Consider the following 19,740-nt stretch of genomic DNA (forward strand, 5'->3'; position numbering starts at 1 on the left):
CCCAGCGACCTATGTTCATGTTCTACTATAAATCCCGGAATAAAGGCCTCCCTGCCAAACAGATCAGATAGTAATTGTTCAACGAAGACATCCATACGACCAGAAGTAGCTGTTTCCGGAACACCTAAAATATGCATGTTATTGCGCCGACTGCATGCTTCAAGGTCTTCATTTTTAATCGCGACCTCTTTCAGGATTCGTTCCACTCTGTCGAGTCATTTCTGTGACTGTGCCGTGCTGTCCTCAACGTCTGATATTCGAGCCTCCGCCACATCCAACGGTCGTGAGTCTGAACCTTAGCACCCATGTTGTCCGCGAATCTTTTATCCAATGTACCGAATCTGCCGTCCAAGATCTTGAATCCGGCTCTCATTTCCTGGATCATCACAGCCGATAGTGCCGAAAGGCCTTCTGTATCTTCGGCCCCATGGGCTCCGTCCGCCATGTCGGTAGGGTCGTCGGTAGCGTTGTCCGCTACTTTCCCAAAGGGTAGGGTCCTTTGCTTGGGATCTTTGCGGCCCATGCTGTAGTATATTGAAGGAGCTCCACTAGGGGGTGCTTGTGGGGCAGGCGTGCAGGCAGGGACCAGGGATGGAGCGAAGGCTTCACATAAGCTGGACAGTTGTGGGTGGAAGCAGAGGCAGCGCTCCTGGCGTCAAGCTCTCCTGCACAGGTTTTCAGCACTTCAAAGAGACCCCAGGCCATTTTCCTCATTCCCTCCGGGGTCCTGGCAGTGATGGACTCATAGGGCCTGAGGGGAAAGGAGGGAGAAGGCGCCACCCAGCCGGGATGACAGCCGCGTCAATTCCACTGGCGGAACCGAGCAGGCTGCCCCCATACACACACCGCACCCCCTATGGCAATTGGGGGACCGGTAGGCCCTGCTCCCAACTATTTCCCCCTGCAGAGCAGTAACGGCCAGATCAGGCCGCTCGCTACACACGCAACGCCCGCTGCCCGGCTCAGAGCGGGCCTCAGGGAGTGTGGGGGAGAGCAGCCCAGCAGCTATATGGAGATTGACAACGGCATCGGAGCACCGAACGGCGGCCCCCGCTTACCTCTTATCCTGCGCAGCACTGTCTTCAACCCATCCTTGTCCTGAAGATGATCCTGATTCCTATGGATCGAAACGCTGCCGACACACCAGCGCAATCATAGGCGCTTCCTCACAAAGTGGTTCATGAACAATGAAAAAGAATTGTGATACAACTGTACCTACTGAATTGATCAGAACCACACTGTGATAACTATTCACTGTATATTTCTTTACACCAGCCACGTTGCGCCGTTCACGATGCTGACACTGTCACCAGAGCTGCTACCTTGGTTTTCACTCACAAACCACGAGCACCTTGTGCCACTTGGGTTGACCCAATTATTTTCATTTATGTACTACAGTGCTGTTATAACTGTTTTATCCACCTTGTTTTCCTTCCCAATTTTCTTCAATTGTTTCTATAAATAATGCCAAGAGCACATACTATAACTAAATAGAGGCTCCTTGTTTTTCCTTGTGGATAATGTTGCTTGCACATCCCTAATATTTGCCTATGAATGATACCAGTTGGGATATCTGTTGTTTATAGTACTTCTCACCCCAATCCCAACGTGGTTGATGGGTTACGCTCCTGTTTTTTGTAACCACACCTCTTATCCCTGCCACATCACGCTTCCTCGATAATGTCAGCAAGGCCACAGCTCCCTGAGCTCGAAGCCCCCACACGCAGCAGCTGGGAACACCGGATCAGCACGTCACCGTGGCTTCAGGAAGGGATCGCTGGATTCCTCCTCGTCTCATGAAATCAGCGGTGTGCTTCACGACTCTTTAACTTTGGTTCTTCATATTGCAAAATAGAGCAAAGCGAGTCCAGCAGACAGAGATTGAAGCTCAAGCGGCCACGCCCCTAATTTCACAAACTTAACAATACTGTGGATTAATTTTCTTTTTTTCCCTCCCCCAGACATCTCTCCCACCCACCCCACCCCTAACCCTGAACCCACCGAGACTCCCCAACCCCCCCTCCCTGAGCCTCCCTTCCCCCCGCACTCCCCCACAACCCCCCTCCTCATCCCATCAAGAAGCCAACAGGACTCATGGTCCCAGTGATGACAAGCTCCTGCCACCCGGGTGTCCCCGTCCCACACTCATATAACACCATATGTGCTGATAAATCCAAAATTTATCAAGAGAAAACCCAGCTAATAAATAGCACATAACTTACTAAAGCCTGGATATGCATTTTTTTAGGAATAAATATGTCCACTGAAAAATACTTATACTCCGAGAAGAATGTACCCACAGTACTAGTCTCCCCTCAATATTTAAGACCAGATCATCGTACACATTAATAGATCATTCTATATTACATAGAGTGTAAATACTCCTTGGCCTGAACTTAAGAGGTAAAAAATCTAGTATGGTCTTCAAACAAAACCTTTAACTTTGCAGGGCTAAGCAAAAAAGCTTGAGGCCCTTTAGCCTGAAATAATGATATAAGCTCATACAATGCCTCCTGAGCAAGGAAATTATTAAGAGAGATTAGAATTGCTTGAGGTTTAGCTGTAGTTTGATTTGAACAAATAGAGAAGAAAAATCAGTGTGTGCCCTCTGCACCTCTCTTTGACAGTACCAGTGCTTAAGTTCCGGAAATCCACGGAAAATAGTTCAATGATGAACTTGTGAGGATCTTGGCCCTCCACGCCCTCAGGAATCTGAAGAATTCTAAGATTATTGCAGCGAGAGCGATTTTCTAAATCTGCCAGTTTCCACTGAGTGTCGTCTTTTGTAGAACACAGGGTCTCAGTTAGCGTCTTCTGTGCAACTAGTTCGTCCTCTAGGGAGGAAATCCTTGCCTCGACTTCATTGAGCCTTGTTGTGAATTCTGTACAAGTCTTCACTATACGTTGAACCGAGTTCTGTAGCTTGCGACAAGAGCTCTGTACTTTCTGACTTTCTATCCTCGTTTCCTCCCTATGAGTCATCATAGTCTGATAGATTAGAGCAAGCAAGATCTCTTCAGATGGATCTAAAGTTTTACCTTTAACCACCTTTGTGTTAGTACCAGAGCCACTTTCATTTCTAAGAGAGTAGTCACATTGTAGACCGTTGTCACTATTGCTACTATCCACAAATGCAGGACCCTGTTTGCTCTCATACTTTTTCCGCACCGTGCTAGGACTATCCCATTCTATGTCATCCGGCTGTGTACTACTGAAATCGCTACCACCAGCTCCCTGTTGTTCATCACAGATCTTGGATCCTATCTCAGGATCATCACTATAAGAGTTAGAGTGCTCTGATAATAAATAGAAATTGTCACCAGAGTCTATTTCCTTCACAGGCGACTTTTTATTCTGCAAATCCATATCCGAATCTACGTTTGCAGCTGTTGCAGCAGTGGTTATTAAACACGCCGATTTTCCCTCAATATTAGGGATATTACCTCCATTGTCATTATACTTGAAGTCCCATGCAATGCCTTCAACCGTGGGTGTTAACAGTAGAGGGTTTATATCAGCATCCACCCTATTTTGAGCAATTATCCTGTCTTGGATTCTTGTTGTGATATCTTCATAGCTCCCTCGACTTGAGGGGAGTTAACAGTTTTATTCTTTTCTTTACCACCCAAAAACAACTGGGGAATAGTGCGTTTACCGCTAATGTCCTTATCCTTACGAATTTTCTCATCAGCAATATCCCCCTTATTGCCTTTGGTACCTTGAGTTGTGTGTGTAGAGTTTCTTTAATTCTCAGCTCCAGCCTCCGCTCCACCGCGTTAGAGTCAGCCAGGGGGCGACCTCTCCCTTTAGCAACCTTGGGAGGCATCTCTGGAGTAGTGCAGTGTGAGCCCAATCGGCCTCCATAGAACTCTGCAGTCACGAGAAAACCACGCCGAATGCTCCAGTAGCCTCTTTGAAGTCTTTGAAGGCGTCGCAGCCCCTGCGATATCCCAGCGGCTGCAAGACTCAGCATTCCGGGGAGAGCATCCAATCCTTTAAGCCCTGAACAGGTATTATTTTCCGTAGTTTTAAACAGCGTTCACTCCTGCGCTGATGCACCGCTTTTATCACACATTCAATTCAAGAGGCAGGTGGACCGAAAATAGCTGCAACAGAAGTTAAAGTCTCAGACGTATTCCACGCATATACTAAAGAGAACAAAGATCCAAGCTCTAATGTGTTAGCAATGTTCATGTTTCAATCCACAAAGTAGTTTCTTATATCACATCGCACCACACCAAAACAGCGAATGCAAATGCGAGATATTGCCTCCAAGGACATCACTCTATGCGAGAATGGGGGAGCACAGGAGCGAACAGCTCACACGTCTGAGCTCGAGGGCGCCATCTTGCCTCCGACAATGAGACGGTTCTGTGGAATATTCAGAAAATCAGCGTCAACATAATGAACAGGCAGGTCTTGGTGTGAGCTTCATCTGTCAGTAACAAGATAGGCATCCTTTGAAACTCAGGAAGCCATCCTGTCCAGGGAGGACCCGCTTTCCACTCCCAGGTCCCTTCGTCCACTCTCTGGGAGCAATACACATCTCAACACAGGTGATCCATCAGGGGGTCAGGTGAAAGCTAACACTGGCATAAATGCCTTTTGGTTTTAGGCAGGAAAAAGACAACTCTCAAATTTTTTTATTTCCAAAATAGCAATGTATCCAACTTGACAATAAAGTTGGATTTAAGATTAACCATTAAAATGAGTCCTTGAACCAAATTTCTAGCTACTCCCCAACTGAATTTAGCATTTATAACAGGTAATTGTGTAACCCAGTGATACCCTAGGGGAGAGCCAGCTTTTCAACAGTGAAAAACGGCTTTGTAGGTTTTCACTGCCAGAACATGTAAAACATAAATTATACATGTCCTAGTTTTTAAATAGCATGGTCCCTGCCGTATAGGCTCTTAGGGCCTACATTAGGGATGACATTAGTATACAAATGGAAGTTTTAGGCCTGGCAGAAGATTTGTTTAGCCAAGTCGAAATGGCCACTTTTAAACTGCACACCCTACAATGGAAGGCCTGGGGACATGTTTTACAGTGCGACTTTTGTGGGTGGTAAAATGTGTGTTGCGTCCCACTAGTAGCAGAAACAAAAAGGGTTCAGGAAAAGAAGGCAAAAATCTGGGGGAATGCAACGGGAAAGATGGTCATTTCCAACATGCGTGATTGAGACTGTATTGAGGGAATTTCCTGCAGAGGAATTGAAGGAAATTGAGAAGCGTGACAAACTTTACATACCCAGCATTGGGAAATGGAAAAGTACTGCTTCAAAAGACAGCAGTAACAATGCTTTCCAACGTCCACGAATGAGAAAAAAGGAACACCGCCATATTAATAGGATTGTAGGTGAAAAGGTTTCCGTGCATAAAAAGGGTGTAAAATAAGAAAAGTTACATGTGAAAATGGTAAGCATTGTGTGCATAATGGACAAACATTTTGGGTACTGGAGAAGTAGTACGCATGGAAAGCTATGCCTTTCTGTTGTGTATTCCGTGCACGAGTCAGCGCGAGTATATGCTCGCGCGAGTATTTCCTCGCGCATCCTTCTACATGCACTCGTGCCGACTCGTGCCAGTGTTATTATTCAAGCACATGTCTCGAGTGTTATTGTGGTTTGATTGTGCATCACTCGAGACCATGTACAGTTTGTTATTAACGTCTTCTGTATCACAACTGTATTGTGGAGTCAGTTACCGCTGAACTCCTGGAGACTTAAGCTGTATGCAGGGAGTGCTTCTCTTGTACAAATAAACTTACTTTGCTCATCATTTGCTGTGGATAATTACTCTACAATTTGGCGACGAGGGACTGAGCACTGAACCCTTCGGAGAAGCATTTCCTGTTTCATTTTATGCAGATTTTACATTTTTTTCTACTTTCCGTTGGAACTAGTGAAAGTAAATAATTCTCTTTACTTATTCACCTACCTGTTTACAAGTCACGTACTGCCATCCGAAGGAAGAATTAAGCGCTGCACTGCCATCTGAAAGGAAGAATTCATTGATTTCCTTTTCTTCACGCTGCAGTGCGATAGTGATTTCTTACGCTCTGGTTAAAGACGAAGCGATTTTCTGCACCTTTGAGACGCTGAGACACTGCTCTTGATTGGTTACTCCGTTTTGAGGTGAAACCGATGAGGTGACTTCGTTTCTTTTCCCCGGATGTGTTTCATTTTACAGTTTAAATAAACGGGGAGAATTAAAAAACCGAGTGGAAATCGGAAAGGCAGATTATGGTACAAAATACAGGAAAAGACGGATATTATCTTCTTTGAACACAGAAAACGCTTGGATTATTCAAAACTTGTTTGAAGATCTTATTTTTCTTCGATTATCAAGTACTTTATTTTTTTTCTCTGGCCATTACCTCCAAGTACTTTATTCTAGTTATTTTCTTTCAGTGTAAATTAACTTGCTAATCCTTTTCATTATGTGTGCTCAGGGTTATACTCTTGCTCCTCCTCAAAGTTATTGGTCAGCTAGTAGTTCTCCTTGTATGCCTTGGATCGAATGGAAAGCTTATTTCTTAAACTATATTGAGACATTAGATGCCAATGGTAAAATGAAAGCACCAGAAAAAAAGGTATTTTTTTACACTGTTTGGGACCTGAAGGATTAAAAGCCTTCAATCAACTTCCCACTTCACAAGCTAGTGGTGACATGAATGTTTTTGATAAAGCAGTATATGATTTTGATAAATACTGTTCTCCTAAAGTATGCATAGGAATTTCTAGATTTAAGTTTTTCCAGAGAAAACAGTTAAGTGAAGAATCTGTGGATAATTTTGTTTCTTGTCTTAAAACTTTAGCACTTGATTGTAAATTTGGTAATTTACAAGAGGATCTCATCAGAGATCAGGTAGTTATGCATTCCAGTAATGAAACTATACAGGAAAGACTATGGATAAATGGTGATGAAAACTTAGACTTTGTAGTAGCTATTGTAAGAAAAGCTGAACTTTCTTGTAGGAGCGCATTGCAAGTTAAAGGCAAAGAGACTTCAGTTAGTAAAGATGTGGTTGCTAAAATTAATCATAAATATGATGGTAAAAATAAGGACTCTTCTAAAAAGAAACAAGTATTTTCTCATAAAGAAAATCTTGAAGATTCAAGAAGTAACCTTAAGTGTTTTAGGTGTAACAGTAAGTCACATTTGGCAAATAACAAATCTTGCCCAGGTTTAAAACAGAAATGTTCCAATTGTGGCTTAAAGGGTCACTTTACATCTGCTTGCAGAAAAGGTAAAGTTAATCAAAAAGTAAAGTGTATTGAACTTAGTGAAAACAGTGATGATGAGGATTTCACTAATGACTCTAATAACTGTTCTTTTGTTTTGAACATAAAAGATTCTGTAATTTTGAATGTGAATGACAACACCATTAAGAAGAAACCATTATGTGATATGGTTATTGGAGGGGTAAAAATCAATATGTACGCTGATTCAGGATCACCATACTCTATAGTGTGTGAATCTGTCTGGAAAAAACTATTCGTACCTAGGCTAGGCAGTCACTTAAAAGACAGTGATATCAATCCCGAGGGATATTCAGGGGGAAGGATAGATATTTTAGGGTTCAGAACCTTAGTTTTCAGGTTTAAGAACAGAAAATGCATAGCAAAATTATATGTTTCAAAAAAGGGTCCGTCAGTGCTTAGCTGGTTTGACTTTGGCAAACTTGACATAGTTCTGGATCCGAATAGCCCTAATCCAGTGATGTTAATTGATGAGCAGAATGGCATTTCCTCATTAATGTTAAAAAAATTCCCTAATGTTTTTTCTAAAGGAATTGGGAAGTTAACTAACTTTAAACATGAGATTCGCTTAAAGGATAATGCTTGCCCTAAAATACACAAAGCAAGAAATATTCCTTTTGCTGTCAGAGAGGAAGTTAAAAATGAATTAGATGGTTTGGTGGAAGGTGGCATAATAGATAGAATTGAATCATCTGAATGGGTTTCGCCCATAGTGGTTGCCAGACGGGCCAATGGCAAGGTGAGACTAAGCATTGACCTTCGCCATCTTAACAACAATATTGTTGTAGACCAATTCCCTCTTCCTCGTATTTCTGAAATGTTGTCTGTTGTTGGAGGGTCAAATATTTTTTCAACTATCGACTTATCTGCTGCTTACCATCAGATAGAGCTAAATGAGAAAAGCAAAGATCTAACTGCATTTATTACACCTTTTGGGTGTTTCAGATTCAACAGGATGCCTTTTGGTTTGGCGTCTGCAGCAGCAATTTTTCAGAGAGTTATGCAAGACATTTTAAAAGATTGTAAAAATGCTATCTGTTTTCAAGATGACATTTTGGTATTCAATGATGACAAGGACAAACACATTGCTGCTTTAGAGGAAGTTTTGAATGCACTTAATACACATGGCCTTACCATTAAGCATGAGAAATGTAAATTTGGTGTTCATTCTGTAAATTACTTAGGTCATGAGCTGTGTGCAGATGGTGTCAAACCAAAGCCTTCACTTTTAGAAGCAATTAAGTCTGCTCCTCATCCTCAATCTAAGGATGATGTAAGATCCTTCTTAGGCTTAGTTGAGTTCTACGCAAGGTATGTGCCTGATTTCTCATGCAGAACATATAATATTAGACAGTTGATTAAAAATAGAGTTGTCTTTGAGTGGACAAGTGAATGTGAGAAGGAGTTTTGTGATGTGAAAAGTGCTATTTGTTCTGCAAGTGCACTTTCTTGTTTTGATCCTTCTCTGCAAAACATTATTACTACTGATGCTAGCGCGAAAGGACTGGGTGCTCTGTTTACTCAAAAAACCAAGGAGGGTAAAGAAGTAATTATTGCGCATGCTTCCAGAGCTCTTACCCCTGCTGAGGAAAAGTACTCCACAATAGAAAGAGAAACATTAGCGTGCATTTGGGCTTTAGAACATTTCAGAGTATTTGTATGGGGCAAGGAATGTACTCTGAGGAGTGATCACAAACCGTTGGTACGTCTTCTCACCACGGAAGGCATGTTGAGAGCTTCAGCCCGCATTGCACGCATGTCCATGCGTTTACAAGACTTTATTTATAATATACAATATTTACCTGGCAAAGAGAATGTTTCTGCTGATTTTTTATCTAGGATGCCACTACCTATTCAGGAAGATTTACATAATGAATGGGACAATTTTCAGATTGCCATGATTCATGATGAGGGTCCTATTTCTATTGATCAAACTCTGTGGAAAGAGAAATTTGAAGTTGATGAAAATTTGAAGAATGTTGCTAGTTACATTACTGGTACTTGGCCCGACAAGAAGTGTTTGAATTCTGAATTGAAAAGTTTCTGGGAAGTGAGGTCAGAACTTTCATGTTGTGAGAACATCATCAAAAGAGGTGAGCGTATTGTTCCACCTGTGGGTGTGAGGAAAGTTATAGTATTACAGGGTCATGAAGGTCATAGTGGCATGGTTAGGACTAAGCAACAAGTTAAACATTTATTTTGGTGGCCAGGGATGGATATGTTTATTGAACGGTTAGTTAGGAATTGTGTAGTATGTGCTAATTCAGATAAGTCTCTGGTTACTTTAAAACCCAATATGGGTGCGCATACCATTCCCGACAACCCTTGGGAAACCATTGCCATAGACATCATGGGTCCTATTGGTTGCGAATCTAAGTATGTCATTGCAGCCATTGACATTTTTTCTAAATGGCCAATTGTCAAAATTGTCCAGAAAATAGATACAGATTCGGTTCTTTGTTTTTTAGATAAAGTTTTTATTGAAGAAGGTCTTCCAGTAAGAATTATTTCAGACAATGGTGTGCAGTTCAATTCAAAGAAAGCCCATGATTATTTTTCAAGGCTTGGTATTGTCCATTCCACTACTTCCTTATACAATCCTAGTGGGAATGGAGTAATAGAAAGATTCAATAGGGTTTTGAAGAGTGCTATACTGTTTACTGGTAATGATGACAAAAAATGGGAAATTGAGATTTTTAAAAAAGTATGGATGTACAGGATAACCAAGAATTCCATGACTGGATATTCTCCTTTTGAGGTGATGAGGGGAAGAATCCCTAGAACTAAGGTGAATCCTTCGTGGTTAGTCAAGTCTACTTCTGCAAGCGTAGATCTGAGTATAGTTAAGGAAAATCTCATTCGCACTCATTGCTCTAACAAAAAGTACTTTGATGAGAAATGTGGTTCAAAGAAGGATCCGAAAGTGGAAGTGGGTATGTTGGTAAAAGTTAAAAAACCATGGAAGGTCAAAAAAGGTGAAAGTTCATTTATGGGCCCTTTTGAAGTTTTAGAGGTATTAAAAAACTCTGTGAGATTATCTAACAATAAAGTTTGGAACCTGAGTAGAATTGCTATTCTTAAAGCTGACAAGGATGTTTATTGCAAAGAACCTGTTCCTGAACATCCTGATCTTTCTTTTTTGGATGAAGATTCCAGTGAGGGTGTAGTTCGTGATAACACAGATGCTTTGCCTTGTTGTTCAAGCACTGGTTATACCAATCAGAATACTACGTATACTGTACCTTCCTGTTCTAGTAATAGTACCTCTAGTCAGGACGTTGCTGTTCTGTGTGATGTGCCTTTATCCAAAAGAGTTTCTAAGAAACCTAAGTGGTTGTCTGATTTTGTTGCTTATATGACAGGAAAAATGTAATTTTATGTTTTTTTTTAAGAGTAATGCAATTTTTTTTTTCTTTTCTCCCTTTTATAAGGAGGGAAGGTGTGTTGTGTATTCCGTGCACGAGTCAGCGCGAGTATATGCTCGGCGCGAGTATTTCCTCGCGCATCCTTCTACATGCACTCGTGCCGACTCGTGCCAGTGTTATTATTCAAGCACATGTCTCGAGTGTTATTGTGGTTTGATTGTGCATCACTCGAGACCATGTACAGTTTGTTATTAACGTCTTCTGTATCACAACTGTATTGTGGAGTCAGTTACCGCTGAACTCCTGGAGACTTAAGCTGTATGCAGGGAGTGCTTCTCTTGTACAAATAAACTTACTTTGCTCATCATTTGCTGTGGATAATTACTCTACACTTTCGTAGAGTTCTAAATATACCCCTCTTAAATAGATCAGCTAAAGCCTCCTGTTTTTACCAAAAATATATATACTATACATACGTACACGGTCTTCCAGTCTGCTCTCTTTATCTATTAGTCCGCTGAAGTGTAATTCTCATTTTGTTTCTGTCCACCATAGCATGGGACGCAGGTTCAGCTCATTTCATCCATTGCTTTACTTGACTTTCTGTGACAGCATTCTGCTCTAGCACAATGTGCATATCTGCACAATGAACCATTCTTTGTCAAATAAAAAAAATCCAACTGAATATCACGTAACAGCAATGTGTTTGCCACAAGCCTAAGTGTTCGATGAGGAAATGAACAACTGGTTGTTAGCACGTGCGTTGCACCTTGCAGCTCACAAGAAATTCGTAGATCCTCTTATTTACCCTTTTGTTTGATTCGGCTATGGGTGCTTTCATAAGGATTGGTGCGGCAGCGACCTTAGGAAATACGAAATGAAACCAAGTACGCATTTCCAACTTCCTCATGACACAATTGTTTGTAATTATTGCTTCAACCAGTAATTCCTCACTCAAGGGGAATAGCACTTCCGCTTATTGAAGCGGCAAAACAAATACAATGAAACTACGGTTTGTCGCACCGAAGCAGGGTGGTTTGTTGCGGCGTTCACGCTGTAACCAGTGTGCATTCTTGTATAATATACACACTACTACCACCACAAAACACCTCTGTTGATAGGCACTGGAGTGAGGGCAAGAGACAACGCATGCGCAGACGGCTGCACTGCTGTGCTATTAAGAATCCATACCATCAGACTAAACATATTGTAAAGTATTGTAATTGCATTTATATAGTGCTTACTACACATGACGAGGAGTCGAAGCGCTTATTTGTCGTTTTAGGATTTGCTTTTAAGGTTGTATTGCTTTTTTAAAGTAAATGTCATATTAGAGATTCGTTCCTATTGTTATGGCTGGCGCGCTGCCTTTTTAGGTCTCTGCCTAGGTACACTGTGCAGCAGTGTTCGCACAGCCAGAGTCCTTTTCTCTGGGTTTTGAAAATGGACCTAGAAAATGACAGCACTCATGCGTGTTCATTTTCTTTGGTCCATTTTCATTGGGCTTTGCGTGTGTGTAGTTTTTCAACAGAACAAGCAATAGGCCATGAGCGGTCACGTAGCTCCGCCCATGGCCTATTGGTGTCTGTTACGCCCACCAAATTCTTCAATTATCGCGGCCAAATGCGGGCACGATTATTGAAGACATATGCTTCGCCGTGGCGAGCGCGCACCTCTTGCAGGTGTTTTTTATTTTTACAATAGGATCGCTTTCGCGATCGCTTGTTTCTCTTTTGCCAAAGTTTTTTCCTTGCAACCTGTAGAGTGTATGAGTCCATCATTAGTTTCGATTTATGTGCTTTTTTAATATTTCTCTTCTGATGAAAGTTGCTTTTTGTTATCCCCTTTTATCTCCCATTGGTCTTGCCTAGCTCTTTCTATCTCCTTCTCCTTCCGCATAGCTGCGCAGTTCTTTAAACCAGTTCGTAAAATGTCAGCCGCAGTACTGGCTCGCCACTTCTGTGCATGAAGCTTCCTCAAAGAGAGCACAGCTGCGCCTGTCCAGGTATGATCCATATCAGTGGCTGAGATGCTGCGCTTGAAGCCCTTTGCGCCGTCCATGCTACCTACACTCACGTAAGATCTCACCACTCTCTTCTCCCTGAACTACAACATAGCACTCATCTACCCGCCACGCACACACATACTCCTCCCATCTACCCGCCATGCACACACACTCATCCCATCTACCCGCCACGCACACACACACACACACTCCTCCCATCTACCCGCCATGCACACACACGCACACACACACACACAGTCATCCCATCTACCCCCATACACACACACACACTCCTCCCATCTACCCCCACGCACAACCCGCCATGCGCACACACACACCCACACTCCTCCCATCTACCCGCCATGAAAGTTGCTTTTTGTTATCCCCATTTCCCTCCCATTGGTCTTGCCTAGCTCTTTCTATCTCCTTCTCCTTCTGCATAGCTGCACAGTTCTTTAAACCAGTTTGTAAAATGTCAGCCGCAGCACTGGCTCGCCACATCTGTGCCTGAAGCTTCCTCAAAGTGACCACAGCTGCACCTGTCCAGGTCTGATCCTTACCAGTGGCTGAGATGCTGCGCTTGAAGCCCTTTGCGCCGTCCGTGCTGCGTACACTCACGTAAGAGCTCACCACTCTCTTCTCCCTGAACTACAACATAGCACTCATCTACCCGCCACGCACACACACACTCTTCCTATCTACCCACCATGCACACACACTCATCCCATCTACCCACCACGCACACACACTCCTCCCATTTACCCCCCATGCACACACACACTCATACCATCTACCCGCCATGCACACACACTCACCCCATCTACCCGCCATGTACACACACACACTCATCCCATCTACCCGCCATGCACACACACACACTCCTCCCATCTACCCGCCACGCACACACACACTCATCCCATCTACGCACCACGCACACACACACTCCTCCCATCTACCCGCCATGAAAGTTGCTTTTTGTTATCCCCTTTTCTCTCCCATTGGTCTTGCCTAGCTCTTTCTATCTCCTTCTCCTTCCGCATAGCTGCACAGTTCTTTCAACTAGTTCGTAAAATGTCAGCCGCAGCACTGGCTCGCCACTTCTGTGCATGAAGCTTCCTCAAAGCGAGCACAGCTTCGCCTGTCCAGGTATGATCCATACCAGTGGCTGAGATGCTGCGTTTGAAGCTCTTTGCGCTGTCCCATGCTGCGTACACTCACGTAAGATCTCACCACTCTCTTCTCCCTGAACTACAACATAGCACTTATCTACCCGCCACGCACGCACACACTCCTCCTATCTACCCGCCATGCACACACACTCATAATGTAGTTTCTTATATAGCGCACGTATCACCACAAAGGGTATCTCGGCGCTTGCTTTGGGAACCCGTCCTGGTTTTTCCCTGTGGGATAGCCCAGCTGGGCACCCCCAAGGTGAAAGCCAGGCATCCTGCCGCGGGGGCCGTAGTGGAGATTGAGCAAGCTATTGCCCAGAGTTGCAGAGCGTGAACCCCTGATTCAAGTAGGCACCGAAGCGAGAATTATCAGGTCCGTGGACATTTGGGCTCCAAACCCTGCCGCGTCGAGAATTGAACCCTGGTCCCAGGCCGACCTCTGCTTCGGCGTCTGCCTCCTCTAACCAGTGAGCCACACTTCTCCACACACTCATCCCATCTACTCGCCACACACACACACACATACACTCCTCCCATCTACCCGCCATGCACACACACTCATCCCGTCTACCCGCCATGCACACACACACACACACACGCACACACACTCATCCCATCTACCCGCCACGCACACACACATACTCCTCCCATCTACCTGCCACGCACACACACACTCATCCCATCTATGCACCACGCACACACACACTCCTCCCATCTACCTGCCATGAAAGTCGCTTTTTGTTATCCCCTTTTCTCTCCCATTGGTCTTGCCTAGCTCTTTCTATCTCCTTCTCCTTCCGCATAGCTGCACAGTTCTTTAAACCAGTTCGTAAAATGTCAGCCGCAGCACTGGCTCGCCACTTCTGTGCATGAAGCTTCCTCAAAGCGAGCCCAGCTTCGCCTGTCCAGGTATGATCCATACCAGTGGCTGAGATGCTGCGTTTGAAGCTCTTTGCGCTGTCCCATGCTGCGTACACTTACGTAAGATCTCACCACTCTCTTCTCCCTGAACTACAACATAGCACTTATCTACCCGCCACGCACACACACACTCCTCCTATCTACCCGCCATGCACACACACTCATCCCATCTACCCGCCACACACACACACACACACTCCTCCCATCTACCCGCCATGCACACACACTCATCCCATCTACCCGCCATGCACACACACACACACACACACTCATCCCATCTACCCGCCACGCACACACACATACTCCTCCCATCTACCTGCCACGCACACACACACTCATCCCATCTATGCACCACGCACACACACACTCCTCCCATCTACCTGCCATGAAAGTCGCTTTTTGTTATCCCCTTTTCTCTCCCATTGGTCTTGCCTAGCTCTTTCTATCTCCTTCTCCTTCCGCATAGCTGCACAGTTCTTTAAACCAGTTCGTAAAATGTCAGCCGCAGCACTGGCTCGCCACTTCTGTGCATGAAGCTTCCTCAAAGCGAGCCCAGCTTCGCCTGTCCAGGTATGATCCATACCAGTGGCTGAGATGCTGCGTTTGAAGCTCTTTGCGCTGTCCCATGCTGCGTACACTTACGTAAGATCTCACCACTCTCTTCTCCCTGAACTACAACATAGCACTTATCTACCCGCCACGCACACACACACTCCTCCTATCTACCCGCCATGCACACACACTCATCCCATCTACCCGCCACACACACACACACACACTCCTCCCATCTACCCGCCATGCACACACACTCATCCCATCTACCCGCCATGCACACACACACACACACACACTCATCCCATCTACCCGCCACGCACACACACATACTCCTCCCATCTACCTGCCACGCACACACACACTCATCCCATTTACGCACCACGCACACACACACTCGTCCCATCTACTGGCCACGCACACACACACTCATCCCATCTACCCGCCACCCGCCACGCACACACAAACACCTCCCATCTACCCGCCACGCACTCTGGTAGGTTTCCACTACTTAGAACCAAGAGCCATCTTCCACATGGGGGTCTTCAGAGAATAGATACCAGTGTTTACTTTTCAAACCTGCCAGCTATCGCTGCACGGGATTTAATATTTCTATAGTGTGCAACAGGGGGCTCGCTTTTCGTTCTGGTGTATTAATTTCAGGCTGGAGGCAGTGCTCCTGTTCATCATATTAAAGGATGGGTAATATTTAGCTCAGTGCTTAATTTGTACATAAACAAGTGCCAGAGACCTAGTCATGAGGCCACTGCAGCTTGCACCACCCATGGCCTCTGCCAGCGCTGCCAAGTGTGACAATTCAGACTGTTCCCAGCCCCTGAAGCTATAAGAATGGCTTGGGTGAGGTGTAGTCTTTTTCAATGCACATTGTCTTAATAAACAACTGTTTACCACGCACACATAAATACACACAACCACACCTAACAACACACACAAAAACACACACATACGCACAACCACATGCACAACCACACGCACAACTACATGCACAACCACACGCAAAACCACACGCACAACCTCACAGACAACCAAACAACCACACACACAACCACACAACCACACACAAATCACACACACAACCACGCGCACACACACACAAACACAACCACACACACAACCACACACATACACACAACCACACACACAAACACAAGCACAAACACAAGCACACACACAACCACACTCCCACAACCACACACAAAACCACACACCCATAACCACACAACCACACCCACAACCACACACAACCACACCCACACACAACCACACACACACAACCACACACACAACTACACACACACAACCACACACACAACCACACACACACAACCACACACACACACAACCACACACACACAACCACACACACAACCAAACACAACCACACAGCATCAGTGCAAAATTTCTACAGGCACACACACCACCAGCCAAAAGTGCACACATCAATTTGTAATGCATCCACAATTAACTATTCTAGCAATCGCAATATGGCACACTTTACTTTTAAACATATTCATCTAAAGCGCAGCATGCCACCATTGCTACAAAAATAAATCCAAATCGTTTTGGCCTACAATTTATAGACTTTTGTTGCAGTTGGTGTTAAAATATTTAGCAATGCCAATAGCTCAAACTTAATTAACCCGAGACCTATTGCATTGTAAATGCTTGTTTTAATTTATACCTGAAAAATACATTGGCTTCTCTAAGACATGTAAATAGATGAGTAATTAAAGTATGCCACATGATCACGCCTCCAAGGCACTGAGACTGCTCACTAACGCCATCTTACTGCCAAAGTCAACACCCGCTTCCAGAAAGCAGTACACAGATAAGACAGTAAAAGTTTCCAATGCATATGAGCACATTTTGGAGAGTTTTAGGACTCTGCTCTTAAAACAAACAGGGGAAGGAGCTTATGCCTTCATGCATAATTAGCTGAAAACTGGCTCTCACGCCACAAAGACATACACAATCAGGAGAAGCACCTGCGTGCAGGGGGCCACCAATCCTATAGGGGGCCGCAACCCTTCTGTGGGCTCACTTTGAGCCAGGGCCAATTAATATTTGTTAGGTATAGGGGAATCGGGCCTCTCATCACTTTCTGCAGAGGGGCTCAAAACTTTGCCTCACCCACGGATACACAATAGGCCACACAGTGGTTCTACAGTAAAGAAAAACAAGCCCTCACGAAGCACTACAGCAAAAATGAAATTTGTTCTACAGACCCCCAAAAAGACTACGGAAGCGCTCAGCCAGATTGCAGAGAGCGCTGCCAGGGCTCATAACTTTGCCTTTCCCCACGGATACACAATAGGCCACACAGTGGTTCTTTGGTAAAGAAAAATGAGCCCTCACAAAGCACTACAACAAAATAAACTTTGTTTTACAGACCCCCAAAAAGACTACATTCAGTAAAAATTCCATAGAATTGTCTGGAAGCGCTCAGCCAGATTGCAGAGAGCGCTGCAAGTTTTCTCCAGTCATGTGGCACAAGGTATGCTTTTCAAATGTTAATAAACTCTCTCAGCATCTCGCTTCTTTAATGTTGCAGAACATTATGAACATCTCAGACTACTTAAAGGGAGCAAAAACTCCTTTTACATTCAAACTCCTAAATTTAAGACATCTTGTTAAACCTGCCATCTTTTCCTGTGTTTCGCCTGTATTTTTGCTTTCTGACCTTCTGGTTTTTACTCTGTTTTTGCTGGGTTAGTGCCTCCGTGTACTTTTTCACTGCTGTTCAGTGTTAAAGTGCAAGTGCTCCTATTGTAAATTATATTATGGATTGGTGTTTTTTCATGATTGTCATATTTGATTTAGTAGTAAGTCCCTAGTAAAGTACACTGAGGGTGCCAGGGTTTCTAAACCAAACACTGCTAGTGGGCCTGCAGCACTGGTTGTGCCACTAACACAAGCAGCCCTGTGAATGGTTCTCAGACCTGCCACGGCTATGTCTGCGCACAGTTTATAACTGCCATGTCGACCTGGCAAGTTCCCCCACTTGCCTGGCCCTAATGTTCTCTTTTCTTACATTTAAGTCACCCCTAATGTAGGCCCAAGGTACCCCTATGGACGGGGTGCCGAACATATTAAAGGTAGGGCATTTACTGGTGTGTGTGACATGTCCTGGTAGTGAATTATAGTGTATTTCATTTTTTCACATTGGAAAGGCTATCTGTTTCATAGGATAGATTGGGAGTTTGCTTATAACATCTTATAAGCATATCTTCCGATTAGGACAGCGTAGAGAAATTGGGTTTAGTATGCCTGAACTCAAAATATAAAAATGCATCTTTTAGTAAATAAAAGATTTATGTACTGTGTTTGAAAATACTACTTTTAGAAAGTATCTTCTTGCTTAGCTCTCTGTGCCTCTGCTGGGTTTGTGGGTTGACTGTCTGACTTTGGAGTGACGGGCTGGGGATGTGCATTCTCATCAAACAGTCACTGGGGGGTGGTTTGAGGTGTGTCCTGCCTTTACTGGATGAGTGAGGGTTGAGGTGAATATACCTGGGCTGCATTTAGAGTAGTGGGAGATGATGTCCTTGCACCTGAATGGGCCTCGTCTGCCTTGGACAATACTATCTCCACTTCCTGCCAGGAAGCTGGGCCAGAGAGGACAGAACTGGTTTGGGCTGAGCACAGGCACTCTCTGCCCCAGGGAACAAAGAGAAACTGAGAATAACTACCGGGGCACAAACCCCAGAACATTAGACCTCACTGAAATCAAGGAACCTTCCAAAAAGAAGAGCTGAAAGACCTGCCAGGAGGAGTACTGCCCCTTTTCTGTGTTGTTGCTTTGTTGGGTTGGCCTGCAATTGCTGATTCTGCCTTGACAGTTAAAGGGCTGGACTGAACTTTCTCAACTTGTTGCTGAGTATCTCCAAGGGCTTGAAGTAGAGCTTGCCTCCTGTTTTGAAGTCTAAGGGACTGCAAAGACTTCACAGACCTCTGAGTACTGCCTCTGGAACCGTGGTTTAAGTAGCCACAGAGGGGGGAAAGCAACCGACTCCTTCAACAACTCTGTTGTAGGCTCTGTATCCTGAAGGCACCCCATAAGCACTGCTGCATCTCGTACCTGAACCCTGGTTTCACTCATAACGATGACCGACGCCCCTGCCATCGAGCTGCTGCTTGCACGGTGACCTGTGGGCACAGCACTCTGCACTTGCTTGCTTCTCTTCGCTGTCCTGGTCTCACCAATGCCTGCTGCCCTCAACATCCGTGGCAACATTGTGGCAAGAGGGCACCGTTCATAAGTCTTACGACGCAACGCCTTGCACCACACTGCAGTCCGGACTCACCTAAGCCAGCTCCCTGCAACTAGCGCTGTCACCTGCACTGTGATCTGCCATCACCGCAACACGCAACGCCTTCACTCCTCAACACAGCCCTGGTCTCACTGGCACCGTTGTATGACCTTCAACAAGCTGCTTT

The sequence above is a fragment of the Lissotriton vulgaris genome, chromosome 1_1 (genome assembly GCF_964263255.1).
Source record: "Lissotriton vulgaris chromosome 1_1, aLisVul1.2, whole genome shotgun sequence".
In the NCBI taxonomy this organism is placed as follows: Eukaryota; Metazoa; Chordata; class Amphibia; order Caudata; family Salamandridae; genus Lissotriton; species Lissotriton vulgaris.